General features: G+C 39.9%; 1 protein-coding gene across 3 annotated transcripts in view; it reads right to left on the bottom strand.

Annotated features, from left to right (window-relative positions):
• Positions 1–20,404, bottom strand: part of fam110b.L (family with sequence similarity 110 member B L homeolog) — a 116,164-nt gene that overhangs the window by 73,303 nt on the left and 22,457 nt on the right. For all 3 annotated transcript variants that reach the window (XM_041566430.1, XM_018268014.2, XM_018268017.2), the window contains exon 2: positions 2,778–2,922. The gene's annotated coding sequence lies outside the window, so the exon portion shown is untranslated. The remainder of the gene's footprint in view (positions 1–2,777; positions 2,923–20,404) is intronic.

Genomic DNA, 20,404 nt, shown 5'->3' with positions numbered 1-20,404 from the left:
TTCACTAAATTATAGATTAGTTGACAGCATTCTGTTTCTGTGCAGAAAGGTACAATGCGAGAGCAAAGTAAATTCAAAAAGTACTAATTTAATTTAATTTTGCCAAAGTAAAAAAACAACAAAATATTACATACGGCAACTTAATATATTTTTTCATACCTCACTGCATCTTTGCCTGGGGAAACTTGAAAAACTATTACTGGTAATACAGGGAAATAGGCTAATTCTATAATGTATTATAATTGACTATATCGTATGCCTCAGTCATTGAGTATTACCTAAAGCGTGTACTCACAATTACTTTTTAAAGAGTACTGAAAGAATAATAGTATAAAATAGACAAATTGTCCAGTGGAATTAGTTGACTCTACACCCACAATATTGGCATCTCACACATAGAGGAGAGCTTCCACAATGCACACATAAAGAAAACAACTGTTTCAGTTTCCTAAAGGTAAATCTTGTAGTAGCCCAAATTTCATTACTGGCTCTTTATAAACTCACCCAAGTAATTGCCACCTATAGCACCTACAGGCCAGCCAAGAAACCATATACAACTGGCCTGCTGGGATCACTCATAATATCACAGGTACATATGTGTGTGCTTACACAGTAGGATGGCCCCACACTTGGGCCAATAAGCTGCCGATTCGGTTTGTCGGCAGCTTTGATTGGCCCGTGTATGGGGGCCTTTAAACAGGAGATAAAAAATCGAATGAAAAGAATACAAGAGCTTGGTACTATAGCATGATAACCACCAAGTATTTAATAAATACTTTTTTTTTTTTTTTTCAAACTTGTTTTTATTGAAAGATCATCACACAATAGTTACACGGTAGTGAGCAAGTAATAAAATGCACACGTTAGTTTCGTAACATCATGTTCATGCATTAGATATATTCAAGCAAGAATAGCAGTAACAAATAAATACTTTTTTAATAAAAATGAATTCGTTTACCATCACTTTGCTAGGTGATACACAGCGAAAATTACTTCACTATTTACTGAAGACGTTGTTGAGATGTAAATAAAATTTAAAGCTATATCTGTAATCAGGGCCATCATCAGGGGGGACAGTCATCCTGGACCTAGAGGTTTTCACATTTTAAGGGGGGTCTACCCTGGGGCCCCTTGAGTCGCTGTAATAGCAGCCAAAGCCGACGATGGGAGCCAAAGCTGCCAAAGAAGAGGAGAATGAAGATCCCTGCTGAAGAGGGAGAAACCGTCACTGAGAAGGAAGAAAACCACCGACCTCACAACAATTTTTTTTTTTTAAAGGAGAACCAAACCCTAAAAATAAATATGGTTAAAAATTTCATATTTTATATACTGAACTTATTGCACCAGCCTAAAGTTTCAGCTTCTCAATAGCAGCAATGATCCAGGAATTCAAACTTGTCACAGGGGGTCACCATCTTGGAAAGTGTCTGCGATGCTCATATACTCAGTGGGCTCTGAGCAGCTGTTAAGAAGCTAAGCTTAGGGGTTGTCACAAATTATCAAGCAGAACGTGAGGTTGTCCTGTAATATAAGCTGATGCTACAAGGCTGAGTATTAAATTCTCAGTCTTATATTGTGACATTTCTATTCTATGTGTACTGTATATTGTGAGTGGGTCCCTAAGCTCAGTAAGTGACAGCAGTACAGAACATGTGCAGTGAATCAGCAGAAAAGAAGATGGAGAGCTACTGGGGCATCTTTGGAGCCACAGATCTTTACTGCTAAATGGCTGTGGTTGCCTTGGGCTGGTACAGAAGCTCAAAACATAATATACAACATTTCTGCCCTCCTTCATTAGTTAATAGTTCTCCTTTAAGCTCCTGGTGCATTAGTGTAATGCAGCAGGCAAAAACGTACCCCAAACAAACTGCCCTCAGAGGCTCCCACTGGCTTCAACAGATGGTTTTGCTCAGAAAACACTCTAATGCAATGGTATAAGAACAACCTATCTACAGTAATTGGTTTCAAGTAGCAGGAGCAGTTTCAGAAGTCTGACAACCCAGAGGTGCCATCACCGTAGCATCCAGAACAATGCTCTCTCTAATGCTAAACTGAGCTTATTTGCTAAAGTTAGTTATTATTATACCAAGGCCAATATCAAATGACAGCCATGAGTTTCATAGTCCATCTCCATAGCCATTCAGGTCTGTGTGATTTAAACTAACAGCTATTCCAAGGTAACTGAACCTGTCTGCATGCGCCCCGATTAGCAGATTGCACTTATACAGGCGATGATGAATATTTATTATTGGCTTAAAGTATACAGAAGAAGAAAATAATGCAAAGGGAAAACCAGAAAGCTAACGAAATAATAATTAAAAAAAAAAAACATTATGAAAAGGAGTAGCAATTACATATCAAATTATCTCAAACTTTTAATAATGGTTTATCAGAAAGCTGCTTTGAATTATATTTCAGGTACAGAAAGTCCTCATGCATTTTCTCAGTGTGTCACAGAACCAGAAGAGGGACTGAACCTGCTGCTCTCCTCTGTGTTTAATACATATTATTAGCACAGAAAGCACCTGGCAGACTAGACTACTTCCCCAATGGGAAAATGAGCCAACACCAGAAGATAGAATTAAATATTTATTCTTTCGATGTTGAGCAGGTGATAAACACTTTCCTATCATCCTTCTTATTTGAAATCTTTATTCTTTAAGCGCACTGTCACAGCACACAAGGAGAAACACACATTATACACTAGAGTCGGAAATTGGCCAATCACGAGTATTTGTCTGATAAAGACCACAGATAATTAATGGCCGCAGCTTTACCTCATTATTTCTTGTAGTCAGCAAGGAGTTTGTTTTCTGAGCTCTTCCCAGAGTATTATTTAATTTGAAGTATCTGCAGGTCTAACAGGCGATTCTTTAAAGTGTTCATACTGCAGCAATCAACTTGGTAACATACTCCCTTGACCTGCAAGATAATACACAACACAAGAAAATGATTAAAAACTTAATGAAATAGAACACCATTACTGTATGCTATTCTACAGTTACTTATGTTGCTACAGCCCACACACAGTCCTGAAACCAGAAAGCAGTTAAAGCTGAGTTTTTGAAGTGTGTAGGCACACGCCCCCTAACTCCTGACAATCATAAATACATAAAACCATTTACATATCACTCATCCTACTACAGTTTCAGAAGAATTTTCAAACGACCATACACCAAAAATTTTTAACCCTAAGTGCCATCACTACCCCAAAAGGTGTGTAAGGGAAGCCTCTATTTCTTTGCTACCATACACTCCAGAATTTACCATAATGTTTTAAAGGGGACCCATCACCCAAAAAATTATTCAGAATCCTATTTTATCACATTAGTCAAGCAAAATGAACTTTAATTACACAATATAAATTATTTGAATCTTGTTTCCTTCAGTCTGGGATTTCATCATTATAGCAAGCAGGCAGGAGCCATTTTGTGGACACTGTTATTAAGACAAGCCTTGCATCATCTCAGAATCTTGTTTGTGCACCAGAATGGAGGACCTGATGTCCACCCCTATGCCCTGGTTACACAATTAAATGGGGCAAGCAGTGACATCTAGGAAGTGCTGAATGGAAAGTGGAAGTACTTGTCTGCCCCGCCTCTATGCCCAGGCCAGACAATATTTGATTGACAGCTGAGATTTTTAAATGAGCTTACAGCAGCTATGAATGTTTTAATTGAAAATAGAAATTGGACTTCACGTTTAATTTGAAAGGGACTCTTATTATACAGATTGTTGTGTCTGGGTGACAGGCCCACTTTAAAGGAGAAGAAAACCCCTCCCCTGTGTTGCCCCCCCCCCCGGCCTACATGTCAACCTGGGCAAATGCCCCTAACTTGTTACTCACCCCTCTGCGCAGGTCCTGTCCACTGAGTTCACAGGCGTCATCTTCTCTCGAGCAGAGGGGTGAGTAACAAGTTAGGGGCATTTGCCCGGGGGGACAGGTAGGCCAGGGGGAGGAGGGGGTTTTGCCCCATAAGGTACACCTAGTTCTGTAAAATGGCCTTGTATTCATTGGATATTATACATGGAGAGAAATCACCAGGCTTAATGCATTCCATGAGATGACTGCCCATACCATACCACTGTGGATCCAGCACCAAGAGTGGGCAATAGACATTGTCAAATGAATGCATCCTTTTTCCAGATGCATACCTCCCAACATTTTGGAAATAGAAAGAGGGACAAAAAAAATATTTTCACCACACCCATTTTGTGGCCACACCCCCTAACTACCATGTTAATTTTACAAAATTTGGCAGGTTATGAAATGTTTGAACACATTTCTGTGGTTTTTATGTGTTATTACAGTTTTGCTAATAAAGTTGAATTGCCCTTTAAACTGCAAATTCCAGTTTCCTCAAGAGACCTGCTGATCTTAAATTGTTACAATTGCTTCTTTGCTTATCTTAAATTGTTACAAAAGTATTGAAGTGCACCTGCTGAATGTTCTGGGCTCTCTACCAAAAGCCAATTAAGTTTATGAAGCTTTGGGGTATATTTATCAAAGAGTAAAGTTAGAGATCGCCACAGTCTGCTTGAGTGAAAGTCCGCCACTCTCCAGTCATTTCAATAGGATTTTTAAAAGAGTATTTATCAAAGGATGAACTTTCACTTTCACCCATTGATAAATGACTTTTTAAAAATCCCATAGAAATGAATGGATGACTCTTGCTACTTCGCACCCTTACGCCAGGCAAAGTTGTGCTATGGCGAAGGGACGTAACTACGCTAATTCACTACCTTGCGCATTTTACTGAACGTTACCTCTTGCGCCAGACTTGCCTTCGCCTTCTCAGACCAGGCGAAGTGCAACAGATTAGATAGGGATTGCTTCAAAAAAAGTTGACATTTTTTCTAAGTCCCAAAAAACGCTGGCGTCTTTTCCTTTTTTAAGGGTGATAGGCTGAAAAAGATTGTACATTTTTTTGGGGGTACCCCCCTTCATTTCCTAACATATGGCACCTAAACTATACAGTGGGCACATGTATAGAGCAAAACAACTCTATTTTATTTAATGAAGCTTTCCCAGGCTTGTGTAGTGTAATGTATTTGCCCCATGGTGCTTCTCCATGTGCTGTATATCTTATTCACATACTGTATACCGTACATACTCAGTAGGAACTTAGTTCTACATAAACGACACACACAAATAAAGAAGATATAAGAAACTGCAGCAAAAGGAATTTAAGAGTCCATTTGATATGGATGCGTGTACGGATATCCGAGGCATGAAGCAAAAAGCTAGACGTCAGTGCAACACTATGGCATTAGTGAGAGCCAGACAGAAATAAAACAGCTTTGGGGAACAATGTGGAGATAATCCTCATTCATCCTGATATCCGCATTCAACCATGCAAGTCCCGTCGCAGAGCCAGGCTATAAATTTTGTTTGTAATCTTTGGATTTAGTCGGATATGAAAGAGAGAGCCATCGGTGCGCAGATACTGCCTATTCTTGGTCTCTGACAGAAGAGATAATCAACCTTCTACCGACTTATTATATAATCAAAGTCATTTGCACGGCCCCCAAGAGCCGTTTATTAAAGCCTAGCAAATAATAAAAGCATTAAGGCTAAGTATATACATAACTGCAGTGTTGGACAAATATTTATATAATTGGTTGGACACTCGGAGATCGGGAACTGGGAACATCTGGCTCTCCAGCTGCTGCTAATGAATTCCCAGAGCCCTCAGCCACAGGTGTTATCAGAGCTCAGGTTTCTGGGACTTGTAGTTCAGAAACAGCTGGTAAATCCCATGTTGGTATACACATAATAGATTTTCCCCTTCACTGGATTCACTATGATACCTTATCAGGGCCTGGGCCCTCCTATTCTCCACCTGGGGCCCTCCAACTATTCTCTACCTGGGACCCTCCAACCATTCTCCACCTATTCTCTGTTTGGGGCCCTCCAACTATTCTCCGGCTGGGGCCCTCCAACTATTCTCCGGCTGGGGCCCTCCAACTATTCTCCGGCTGGGGCCCTCCAACTATTCTCCGGCTGGGGCCCTCCAACTATTCTCTGCCGGGGGCCCTCCAACTATTCTCCGCCTGGGACCCTCCAACTATTCTCCACCTGGGGCCCTCCAACTATTCTCCGTCAGGGGCCCTCCAACTATTCTCCGCCTGGGGCCCTCCAACTATTCTCCGCCTGGGGCCCTCCAACTATTCTCCGCCTGGGGCCCTCCAACTATTCTCTGCCTGGGGCCCTCCAACTATTCTCTGCCTGGGGCCCTCCAACTATTCTCTGCCTGGGGCCCTCCAACTATTCTCTGCCTGGGGCCCTCCAACTATTCTCCGCCTGGGGCCCTCCAACTATTCTCCGCTTGGGGCCCTCCAACTATTCTCCGCCTGGGGCCCTCCAACTATTCACTTCCTGGGGCCCTCCAACTATAATACGCCTGGGGCCCTCCATCTATTCTCCTCCAGGGGCCCTCCAACTATTCTCTGCCTGGGGCCCTCCAAATATTTTCCGCCTCGGGCCCTCCAACTACAACAGATGCTATTACATTTTTATATTGCTTGTAGTTGTAACTGGTGCTTTGTAGAGCCCTCAAACAGAGGGGCCCCCAAGATGGTGGTCCCTGCTCCCACCCTTCTAAATATAACTTTTGGTTGTGCTTGGATTGTTTGCAGATAACCTTTACCAAGTGAAATATCCAAAGGAGAATAAAAAGCCCATCATAAATTAGGTGATAAACCAGTCAAAAGGCAGAGAGGGAAAATACATCAAAGTTTCCTTATTAAAACCAGAAATGTTTAAACTGTGGAGCCTCTATACTATTTCAATTATTAACATTGCAAAGTTTAGTGAGAGGAAATTGTTAAAATGGTAATGCTTTGGTTCCCAGAGCAAGGAGACATGCTAACATAATGATTTATGAACACGCTGCCCATTGCAGACAATTCGATGAATGTGGCTGTTTAAAATGGGTAATAGTTCTGAAATGCGCATATTCCCAGTAAACCTTAGTTATGTTTTCTTTCTGGGCCAAATTAAGTTTATGTCCTAGTTCTGTGTCTTTGGACCTGGGGGGCACACAGATGGAGCTGAATGGATGCATTATTAAAATCTGCTGTTGTGTATGCTAGCATCAGATCCATCACTGGGCTTTATGGCAAAGGCTACATGTAAAGATGCATATTCTTTTCATTTACACCTACAGCAAATGTTGATGCCATCACAGTCGCAGAAACCTTGGCCCAATTTATAGCTATTCCATTAACACAAGTATTTAAAGGGGAAATTAACACTTGTGTTGTGCATCCAAATTAAGTAACTGTGTATTTTAAAAACAATTTTAAAAGTTTGCTAGGTCTAATATTCTGCATACTCACATTCCCTGTCGTTTTTTTTTTATAGTTTTTTTTTGTGGGAGAAGGTCATAGTGCAAAGGGGATATTGAACTTTGTACTAATGAGTTCTGTCCCCCTGCCAGGCACAATAAATAAAGATGTGTACATTAAACCAAATAGAAATTAACGGAAGGTAGCAAAAAGAGTCAAACTAAGCAATAGCGCTTAACTCCACAGATAAAGTCGTGGAAACTGAATTATACAGTAAAAACGGATCTGTGTGACTGGCAGACCCAGAGGTTGCAAACCAAACAGTGCAACCAGTAGCATTCACAACCATCTTCACCCAATAAGCAGCAGAGGGCTTTGGCCATTTTGGTCATGGATTTGAAGGGTAAAATGGCTGATTCATGCAGGCTGATATTTGTTTTATTTGGGATTATCACTTTAGTCTCCAACTACCTTATAACCAAAAGCAAAGGCCTTTGTCCCTATTGAAATACCTTTGATCTACAATAGATTTTAATCAGGAAGGTATGTTGTTTAGGCCTCCCCCCCCCACTGAAAGAATGTTTTCAGCTTTCAGAATCCAAAACCCTTTTAAAATAATCCTTTAAAATGTGGGTTTGTGTCTTTATATGATCACAAGGCAGAAGATCTTGCTCTGTAAATCCAGCCACCAAAAGTTCCTCTCTTATCTCTTTCCCCATCTAAATGGCAGACACACTTCCGTTTGCAAGCTCAGATCCAATACACTACCCCCTCCCCACCTGAATTACAGACATGGGTTGCGTTATCCAGAAATCTGTTATCCTGAAAGCTCCGAATTACGGGGAAGGCCATCTCCCATAGACTGCATTTTTAGCAAATAATTACATTTTTCAAGTATTTAGTTTTTCTCTGTACTAATAAAACAGTACCTTGTACTTGATCCAAACTAAGATATAATTCATCCTTATGGAAGGCCAACCAATCCTCATCACTCCTTATCCGTTAGTGATGTGTGGGTAGGGTAAAACCCGACCCACACCCGACCCTAATCCGTCCTCCCTCCCTCCACGCCCGCCTGAGCCCAACTTCCGGCCTCCATTTATAGACCTGCGCCACCTCACCCATGACGTCACAAAAGGGCGGATCAATCAGGTGTGCGTCTATAAAAAAAGGAAGCCGGAAGTGCAACCCGGACCCGCCCACCACCTACAAAAGGAGTGCGTGGTCGGCACGAACCCGCAGGTATCGGGCCGACCCGCACATCACTATTATCCATAATACCCCTGGTCCCGAGCATTCTGGATAACAGGTGCAATACCCGTATCACAATCTAGTCTACTCATGAGGTAAGTAGGAAGTACCTAAGCAATGCCATACTCTGGTATTATTGAAGCAGGGGCTCACTGGAAAATGGGGGAGCCCGTGATGCAAATGATGACTAAATAGGCTTTTTTTTTTTTTGCAGAAAAACTGCCCCTACTGCTTATACACTTTAACAATATACTCAATGTGCCATCAGACCTCGCTTGCCCATCAACCACACATTACTTATATATAATTGTCAAACACATTTGAAATTATAACTGCTGATTAATAACTGTTTGAAAATAGAACATGGGTCTAAAATATACTGTTAGCCAAAGGCATGAAAAAGTTTCCATATTCATGAGTTCCCTTTCCAGTGAAGAAAACCCTAGAGATAGCGTCCCTTTGATGGCAGACAAGCAGAGCAGTACATAGGACGATTTATGTGATTTTTCTGCGATACAATACATATTTTATGTTTCTGGAGACGTTCTAAAAGGCAGATACATGACGGCACTAGGTGTGCTCTTCTCAGGAACTGTTTTGAGCACAACACCAAAAGCTTCTCTGAACATTATCTGCAGATGACTTGCCCACAATACCTTGTTTTCAGTGATAACAATTCACTTGATAAAAAAAAAAGAAGTCCTGTTAAGAAAGCCCTAAAAAAGGAGAAAGCTACCTTAGATCTACAGACACACAATGTGAGTAGGAAAATGGATTTCCTTTAATAACGGATACTAATACGGGTTTATATCCTGCACATTTTTACCACGCGTTTAACCAAACAAAAACATTGGAAATGAAAGTGTTACTAAAAGTAGCAAACCCTTCGGTTTCTATATTTTGGCCCCCACCATGACAGCTAAATAACCCACAATCCCTAAAGGCAAATCAACACAAGCCATGACAGCAATCCACTTAACCATGGACTTTTACATTACCACCAGAATGTGATGGACTGTACGATACACAAAGGGGGTTATTTATCAAGGTTCGAATTCATCTCAGTATTTCTAATCAAACTTTATCAAACTTCGAATTCCCGAATGGACCTTATTTATGAAGAAAAAAGCCTGAAAAAATAGCATCTGCAAACTTCTGAGCTTTCCCTGAAAATTAAGAATTGTTCAGAGTTTTTCTGAGTTTTTTGTGCCGAAACCCAGAAATCATCGGATATCGGCACGGGCATCAGCGCAGACACTGGGACCCTCCCCATTGACTTATACATGACCTAGAGAACTTTTAGATGCCAGGGTTTTTGGATTTGGAGTTTTTAGACCATCAGACTTTAGACAGAGTTTTTTTTTTTTTGCTCCGAAAACTACAAATTATTTGAGGTTCGGATATTCGGACCTTGATAAATAACCCGCCAAAATGTGCATTCATGCACACGGATCGCTGAACCTATATCCGAGCATGCAATGATGTTGTTCAATGGCACATATATCAAATCAGGAGTGAAAAAATATAATCAAGAGCATTGACTACAATACTCTTAAATGCACACAGTCAGCGATTTGAACTTTCTGTGACGTATCAATCAATAGAAGCCAGTTTAATTTAATTAAGTTGATTAACGAATGATTACATTTCAGAGAAAAGGAGATGTGGCTCAACAATCTGGTTGGCAAGCGCTTCCATGAGAACACATGGTATGAATTATTGTGGTCAAAGTTGTCACATGGTAGTTTACGGACTGTAATTAGAACTGACCTCCGGAGGAATAGCAGCACCAACGATACAGCTGACTATTCCAAATCTAGGCACTATTTATAAAAGAAAAATTGGCTAAAGGTGGCCATACACGGATAGATCCGCTCGTTTGGCGATGTCGCCAAACGAGCGGATCTCCCTCCGACCTTGAGGTGGGCAATATCGGGCTGATCCGATCGTGGGCCCTAGGGCCCAACGATCGGATCCTAGCGTTCGCCAAACGGGCGGTCGGATCGCGGGACCGCATCAACGAACAGATGCGGCCGCGATCCGACGGGATTTTTAACCCCATCCGATCGAGATCTGGCCGACTTTCGGCCAGATCTCGATCGGGGAAGCCCGTCGGGGGCCCCCATACACGGGCCAATAAGCTGCCGACTTGGTCTGTCGGCAGCTTTTATCGGCCCGTGTATGGCTACCTTAAGACCCCTAAGATCATTTGTGTTCTTTGCCAGTCTTGATGAGACCAATTAGACATTCAGAATACAATACAAGGATTTCTGCCTGAAGCGCAAGCAGTCGAAGCTTTAAAAACACTGAAATGTTTTGCATGATGCAGAGTGAGGTGTTGCAATGCCGAGTGTGTGCATGTATACATTTGGGATCTCTGGTTTACAATTAAAGGAACGGTAACACCAAAAAAATGAAAGTGTTTTAAAGTAATGAAAATATCAAGTACTGTTGCCCTGCACTGGTAAAATTGATGTGTTTGCTTCAGAAACACTACTAAAGTTCATATAAACAAGCTGTGTAGCAATGGCAGAAATTGAAAAAAGGCTATATGACACAGGTTAAATAGCAGATAACAGATAACACCATTATGTTCTACAGAGCTTATCTGCTGTGTAACCTGAGCCTTTTCTCATTTGAATGGCTGTCCCCATTGCTACACAGCAGCTTATTTATATAAACAATAGTAGTGTTTCTGAAGCAAACACAGCAGTTTTACCAGTGCAGGGCAACGCTGCATTCTATTTGTATTACAAAACACTTTAATTTTTTGATTTTACGGTTTCTTTAAGTGCACACAAGAGTCAATGCACTAGATGTAGAGCAAGGAGAAGTCATCAAAAAAATTTAAGTGTTTTAAAGTAATAAAAATATAATGCAGTGTTGCCCTGCACTGGTAAAAAGGCTGTGTTTGAATTGCAGACTGGAGAGCTGCTGAATAAAAAGCTAAATACAGTAACTCAAAAATCATAAATAAAAAAATTAAAACCAACTGAAAAATTGTTTCATAACATCACTCTCTACGTCATACGTAACTTTTTTTTATGGCAATTTGGACGCTAGCAAGCAGACTGCTGAAATTGCAAAATGGAGAGCTGCTGAGTAAAAGCGAAATAACTCGAAAACCGTAAATAATAAAAATTGTAAATTGTCTCAGAATATCACTCTCAACATCATGTTAAAAGCTCATTTAAAGGCGAACAACCCATTTATACTTGAAAGAGTAAGAAAGACAGATGTCATCTAGGCTCTTTGTCGTTTATTTCAAGCCACAGTTTGACTTGTGTAGTAAATTCAGAAAAAGTTATGTTTGCCCCAAAATTTTACGCCACCTTCAAACATGCTTTAAAAATGCGCAATGCCCAATTAAAATTTGGAATGCAATAAAAGTCCACTGAATAATATTACTTTGCAAAATGCAAACTTTTATACTCATTTGAACAAACTGTTTCTACAAATCCCATGATCCTTTGTGAATCATTATTATATTATAGCTTCCAAGGCTTTTTAACCATTACATTTCTCCCATTAGTGAAAAGGCTTTTGCTATTATACTATAAGATGATGTTAAAGGATAAATGTCAACCCATTGATAAATACGCCTTTAAAGATCCCATAGAAATAAATGGAGAGAGGCGGTATTTCACTCTAGCAGACTGTGGTGATCTCTAACTTCACTCTTTGATAAATATACCCCCTATATTTGCTGCAACTGATCAGTCCTGTTGTGTGCAGCAGTTGAACAAAAATCTAGGGGATGGGAAAAGAGGAAGACAACGTAAAGGGGAGGAAATGCACATCTACAAATTCTGCACTGTTTTAAAACAGTGTTATCTCTTTCTGATGTTATGTAGAGCATGCATTTTCACTTCCCTAGGAGATATATATATATATATATATATATATATATATATATATATATATATATATATATAAAATACACAAAAGCCATGAATATCCTGTAAATGATATCCTTATAAACGGTGAGTTCTGATGTCATCAGTTATAAATGGTAAGTTCTGATGTCATTTCTGTCACATGACTCATTGAAATTTGTGTATTATAATAAATAAAGTACCCCCCAGTTGTAAAATATGAGGATATTAGAAGTTACCTTGGAGTTCCATGACCTGTATAAAAACACTCGGCCTTCGGCCTCGTGTTTTTATATGGTCATGAATCTCCTCGGTAACTTATAATATCCTTATATTTTACAAAAGGGGGTACTTTATTCACTATATATATATATATATATATATATAATATATATACAAAAGCCATGAATATCTTGTAAATTATATCCTTATAAACGGTTCTGATGTCATCAGTTATAAATGGTGAGTTCTGATGTCATTTCTGTCACATGACTCCGAAACTTGTGTATTATAATAAATAAAGTACCCCCAGTTGCAAATATCAGGATATTAGAAGTTACCTTGGAGTTCCATGACCTGTATAAAAACATGGTCATGAAACTCCTCTGTAACTTATAATATTCTTATATTTTACAATTAATTACTACAACAAAAAAAAACTTCCAGTAAATGACTGATGTATATGCAGATGGCATTGCCACAAGAGTTTGGATGGTGCCTGTGACAATCTTGTTGCACATTCCCAACAATGGCACCTACACAAGAACTTGATTGGTAAAGCACATTTGTAATTCATCTGGTTTTCGTTTTATATTTTAATGAGACAGAGTTGTGATGCCAAGGGATTGTATTAAAGAGAATTGCATTTTTAGATCTCTAATAAAAGGAAAGGCTTGTTTTGGCTTAGGGTAGAGACGCACATGGAGATTTGGGGAGATTAATCGGCCAGCGACATATTGCCTCTTCTTCGGGAGACTTATCTCCCAGAACTGCCTTCCCGTCGGCAAGAATCTAAATCACTGGCGGAATGGCACTCGGAACGCTTAGTTTTCCGAAGTCACCCAAAGTTTCCTTGTGCGGCAACTTTGGGCTACTTCGGAAAACTAATCGCTTCGAGTGCCACCCCTCCGGCGATTTAGATTCTATCCAGCGGGAAGGCAGTTTGGGGAAGGAAGCACGAAGAAGAGTCGATTTGTCGCCGGGCGACTAAATCTCCCCGAATCTGAATGTGTCTCTGCCCTTAACTTGCAAAATTACTTACATCATCCAGTAGAAAGTTTATAAAAAGAGACACACACACAATGTGAAATCTGGCATTAGATTGTCTCAGTATTACACTGCCATCAATATATAGTCTGGCAAAACTGGAAACTTCTCAATACCGCTCTCCAAGACAACACGACGTAAACAACTTTTATTCTTATGATAAGAAATTACAGACATTTATTCACTTAACTTCCTCTTATGGTTTTTGAAACAGATTTTAATCATTCTGCACCCAGCTTAAACAACTCAATTACCTCTTTTTTATAAAGATTACAGAACATACCCAAAATGTTGATTTGTAACAATAAGTACAATAATACATAATCAGTTGTTTAAAATTAAGTTTATGGGAGATGTTTTCCCCATAATTCATCATTTTATGAATTATGGGTTTCCTGATAAGTTATCCTATACCTATACCCAATAATTACAGGTATGGGACTTGTTATCCAGAATGCTAGGGACCTGGAGTTTCGCAGATAATGGATCTTTCCATAATTTCAATCGTCTTACTTTAAAGGAGAATTCAACCTGTGGGGAAAAAAAACGTACCCCACACCCCAGGTAGACCCCCCTCCCTCCCCCCCCAGGCTAAATACCCCCAGGGAAATGCCCCATACTCTAAACTGACTTGAGAGATCGGTATTTCTGCGCCTGCACAGTTGGAACAGTTTGCCGGAATGTAACAACTGCGCATGCGCGGAATTACAAGGAAATTTCGATCTCTCAGTCAGCTTACAGAGGACACGGAAGATGGATGTGTGCAACTTCGCTGGAAGAATCAGGCCTTTTCTCTGCCGGCATTTTTATGCTGGTGGAGAAAGAATGTACCATTTGACACTACCCTAAGGGTGACAGCTAACCTTATGTCATTCAAGCATTTTCTCACTCTGTGGGAGGAATCAAAAACAGTAGAAATTGCCATCCCTCTCAAAAGAAATGGGAAGCATTGCCATGCGCGGAATTACACGGAAATTGCGATCTCTCAGTCAGCTTACAGAGGACGCGGAAGATGGATGAGTGCAACTTCGCTGGAAGAATCAGGCCTTCTCTCTGCCGGCATTTTTATGCTGGTGGAAAAAGAATGTACCATTTGACACTACCCTAAGGGTGACAGCTAACCTTATGTCATCTAAGCATTTTCTCACTCTGTGGGAGGAATAGAAAAACAGTAGAAATTGCCATCCCTTTCAAAACAAATGGGAAGCATTGCCATGCTCTATACTGCCAACTAGGCAATGAAGTCCAAAGTTTGTCCAAATTTGTATTTAATTCACATCTGCCCCAAAAAAAAGTCAATAAAACACCCTAAGCTAATGAATATATATATGCTTGCACAATTAAAGGAAGCAAATATAATTATATTAGCTCACCGAATACAGTTTCCCCCGTTTTGTCCAATTGAATTGAAGCCAGTCATAAGTAGAGACAAACTTGCTGCGCTCTCTAACTCTCCCGGGAGCAGGTAACACACACAATTTACTATCCCATCCTCTTTCCCCTAATACCACCCACCTGGCGAGCACATGTTTAATATCAAAAAATTGTGTTGGGAGGCTGGAACAGACGTTATCGTCCAGGTAGGAAGTCCTAAAACCATAAACACTTAAAATGAATTGTTTATTATTATGTTACTAGTGCAAACTAACTATTAAACAATTTAGAACTGGGTATCATATATATTAGCATATCGTATTACGGAGCACCTTCACAGGCAATACAAACAATATCAGCAGTTTTTATTGTCCTTTCAGTAATCTAAACTCACTGCTCAGGCATGTATGTTTTTTTTAAGGTCTAATACAAGTGAATCCAATTCCTGCTCAGTCAGAGGTTAGGAGCTGGGCAGTAAAAAGGAAGTTAAGATGTTCCAGTACTTTCATCAAGTAAACTGCCCGTGCCTAATTTAAAACACATGGATTGTCTATATAATAAACGGACAAAAGCTCCATTATAAGACCAACAGTGCTTCAGCACTAGCACAAAGGTTATTAATTCAATGTTAGGTGACTTTAAAGCCCTTGATAACTGAAGGCAATAGTTTTTTCCATAGACAATGCAGCTTTGTAGAATTTTTAATCTTCAGATCTCAAGGGCTTTTAAGTCCCATGACATAAAGGGTTTGCATTCAGTGTTGGCAAGTCTTACAAATTCATCCAAAATGATACAAGCAGCACAGTTCTGACTGCCATATACATCGGCAGACCCGATGCCCTATGAGAACCACATTTCCAGTTCAAGAAACAATTCAGCTCTTAAAGGAGAACCTTTTTTGGCACTTAGAATAAAGAGCTGCCAGAGAAAAGGTTCTCACCTTGCTTTATAGCAAGAACTGCACTGGATACATCCGAATATTGGACCTTATGCAGGGTATGGGACCGGTTATCCAGAATGCCCTGGGGGGTTTTCTGGAAAATGAATCTTTCGGTAATTTGGAAAATGTATCCAATAGGCTGTTTTGCTTCAAATAATGGTTCATTATATCTTAGTAGGATCAAGTACAAGGTACTGTTTTATTTTTACAGAGAAAAAGGAAATCCTTTTTAAAAAAATTTGGATTATTTGGATACAATGGAGTCTACTGGAGACAGCCTTTCTGTAATTAGGAGATTTCTGAATAATCTGTGTCCGTATAACGGATCCTATACCTGTATGCACATTTAGAAAGATCACGTGCCACATGCCAGACATGGACAAAGTGTCTCCTAAACAAATGGAATGTGACCTTAGAATGTAAGCTCCATTGGAGCACAGATGCATGTGAATGATGTATATTCTCTGAATTGTGTATATTTTACATAAACAGGTCAGCAAGCACAGTATGAAACAATAATAATAATAACTATCTTTGTATCTCCTTCAAACAGGAATAAATGTGAACTTGACATTAAATTTAGATCAGACAAAAAATCTCTGGTTCAGTTGTTTTCTGAAAGACTCAGGGACAACCATAAGAGTCAGCATCTTACACTAGAATCTGCTGCTGCTGGAATGGGTCTATGCCCTTGGGCCGCTCTGTACAAAGCACCGTGGAAAATGACTTGCACTTTAGATAGAATATGAAATGTAAAACGGAGCAATGAATCACAGTTTTACTGATCCTAAACTAAAGAGAATGTAGCTTGATGAATATCTCACAGGCACAAACTAATTAATAGCAGAAAAATGATTTACACTATGTAATATAACTGAGGCTGAAAAAAGGAAAACACGTCATTCAAGGTCAGCCTGCCAAGCTGTATGTTGAGAAAAACAGAATGTTATGTTTTCTGTCACAGAATAAGCACATACTAAAAGGTTATCCCCGTGGAAAGGAGCAGGTGTCACCCACTGCTTGCCACATTTAAGTAAAACTAAACTGGAGAGAGCCAGTGTAGCAATGGATTGAAATGGACTGAAACCCTGCGTCAGCAGACATCAAGGTTTCTTGCACAACACACTGTTTGAAGCTGCAGTAAGTTGGGAAATGGGGTAAGTGTGAGATGGTGATGAGATAGAGGAAGTGGAAATGCCCAAGGCAATGTTAGTAAGCAGTTGCTGCATTAGGGGTGTCAATATACCCAGAAATATCCTTTTTAATTGAAGCACTGAAACCAAAGAAAGTATGTCAGGAACAGTTTAGCCATACGTCTGTCAGCTTCAACACTAGTAAAACACTGCTGTCTAAATTGGTGAGGATGCTGGGGATCTTATTAGAAAGTAAAGAATCAGTAGGGGGGTACCAAAAGATAGGAACCCCCAGTGACTGTATTCACTATATTGTTGGACGGTGTTCCGATCAGCAAAAACTTCCCTCGCCTGAGGAGAACCCTGGGCCTGAGCAGTTTTCTACTAACAGAAGCTCTGGCCAGGGGTTGTAAAGAGTGTAAGGTGGCCATACATGCAGAGATCTGCTCGTCTAGCAAGGTTGCCAAATGAGCGGATCTCTCTCCAATACACTCTTGAGGGCCCAATGAACGGATCAGAATGGTCGGTCAGACTAACCAATGCGGTCCTCGATCCAAAGGGATTTATTAACCTGAACACTCAAACATATGGCTGATTTTCAGCCAGATATCGATCGGGGGAAGCCCGTCAGAGGGCCCAATACACTGCTCAATAAGCTGCCGACTTAGTCTGTTGGCCCGTGTATGACCACCTTTACTTGGTAAAGGCCATTCAAAACTTTTCTAAATCCTATACAAACTGATCCAGAGTGAATAAAATGGAAACCTTTAAAATGACAGAGAGAAATACTCTTTTCACACCCTAAAATCAGCTCCATGGATGAGCAACCGGCTGCTTTGCACACACCACTGATCCAAACAATTCCCTTTGGTAACTGAGATTTATGTTTTATTTGAAGAAAGGCAAATACACAGTCTAAAGGCCCACCAATAGCACTGCACAGCCACTCTACAAATTAGAAAATACTGTATTCAAACACATTCTTAACTTTCCTTCACTTAAGCAAAGAGAAAACAAAATTCTTGTAAATGACCCTCAGGGATATCAAACCTGCACCCTTGAAGCAACTGATGAGCTACACCCATGGTTACTAGATCAGAGATCTTCACACAACATTATTTGAATATTTTCATTTGGACTCACTTGATGTGCAACTTTTGATTACATAGAAGGTGGGGCTTCAGGCAAATTTATATAGAATCACACTAGTTAATGGTATTTATAAAGATCTGGCCTTCAGACCTGGCATAATCCATTGAAGTCAATAAGTCATATCCCTTCGTCCTGGTGTAGAATAAAAAAATCCAAAGCCAAGAAAAGAAAAGAAATCCCCCGTTTGGTGTTAAATTTAATTCTGCAGCAAGAGCTTCAAACAAAGCAGTGAAAACAAAAGTGTGCCTGGAATCAATTAAGCTCCAGAAATCACCATCCTATTGAACATTATAAAAAATAAAATATGTAGTAAAAAGGCAAGCAGATGGCTCAGCTACTCAAGCAACAAGAAATTTAATTTGGTTTATTGAGTTGTCTGTTAAGTCAAACCTGACTTCCTTTCCCCTCACATTCAATAAGGAATTCACATACATGTCCCTGAACTGTTTGAGTGGAAATAAATACAAAGACTCACGCATAACAGACTGAAGAAAAATTTAACAGTGTTTTGAACTAAGCACAATGTCCAACATTTAGATTTGATGGCCCCACCCTGTCCAAATGTTCCAGTGACTTCATAGATTTAATATAATCCATGTCTTGTACATTGAATTTGTACCCTAAGTCAGATACAATCGAACCTTGATGCGATTCGACGTAAGACCCGGGGTTTCAAACTTACATCTGTGGCAAATGAATCTTCCTCGTCTAATTCTGTCATAATATTTTTTTATTTTTTATTTATAAGGTACAAGGGGTAAAGCAGGTGGTACTTGGTAGCCTTTTCATTTTCCGTTACCATGATGAATTTAGTTATTGCCTGTTTGTATACATTTAGCATGGCTTTAGATCTTGGTCTTACCTATAGCTGGCCACAGACACAAAGATCTCATTGTACGAATCGAGGATTCGTACGATTTTCGGACCGTGTGTGGAGAGTCCCGAGATTTTTCATTTTTCGGTCGTTTGTTCGATCGTCAGTGGCTTAACTAGATATTACTGGGCCCCATAGCAGATTATTTTTCAGGCCCCCAGGTTGACCAGTTGTACCAGTATTTATTGAAATTGTATATGAATTAGGACCTCATGGGGCCCCTATACCTCCTGGGCCCCCCTGCAGTCGCAGGGTCTGCTTCCTCTATAGTTACACCCCTGTCGATCACACAGGTTAGAAAATGTCTGTCGGATGTGGGTAATATCGCTGCGTGTATTGCTGATCGTACGATTTTCAGTGGGAGACTGTCACTAGCTTTGTCTATCGTACGATTACTGTCAGGGGCAGAACATCGGCTGATCTGTTCTTAAACTACTTTATTTGGTTGGAATGGTAAGACTTTGATCTGAATGGTTAGTGGCAGGTCGGGAGATGGGAAAGTATGATCGTACATTGATTGGTACGATCGGATTTTTGCGTCTGTGGCCAGCTTTACAAACCTAAGAGCATATTACACAATATTCTGAGCACTTTCTGATTCCCGAACTTGTGGAGAGTCACAAATGAGTTATAAACACATCTTCAGTCACGTTAGGCCATGGCCCGATGGTTGACTGGAAACTCTCAGTGGCATAACATGTGATTACACAACAGAAAGGCTTTGGAAGAGAGGAATAGGAGCAAGAGTAACACCTTTATAGAAACTATGGAAAGACTTTCGCAGGTCTTATATTTGATTTATTTTTTATTATTTATAGTTTCATTGTATATTTATATGTGTATATATATATATATATATATATATATATATATTTATTTATTTAAATATAGTACCTTCATAAGTCATCAAGAGAATTCAAAACTGCACTCACCGAAAAAGTAGGATCAGCCATGGATTGACTGATCTGATCGTCTGATCTGTATCTTACATACATCCCCAGTTGTTTGAGTAGATGGTTGAAATTTCCAATTTTTTTCATCTTTTAAAAGGAGGTGGGCACTCATGAAATCCACATTCAGGTCAAACAAATTTAAGCCTTACATTAAGATTCCAGGCTAGCCTAACTCTTTAATTCAACAAAATATTTTTTTTATTTAATTTATGTAGCCTGGATGTGGATTTCATAAGTGTCCGACTTTTTTATATGCACAGATATCTACTTCCCTAGCTGAAGGTCCAGGCTAGTTG

This window comes from Xenopus laevis, chromosome 6L, assembly GCF_017654675.1.
Source record: "Xenopus laevis strain J_2021 chromosome 6L, Xenopus_laevis_v10.1, whole genome shotgun sequence".
In the NCBI taxonomy this organism is placed as follows: domain Eukaryota; kingdom Metazoa; phylum Chordata; class Amphibia; order Anura; family Pipidae; genus Xenopus; species Xenopus laevis.
This window is presented reverse-complemented; position numbering and strand designations above follow the sequence as displayed.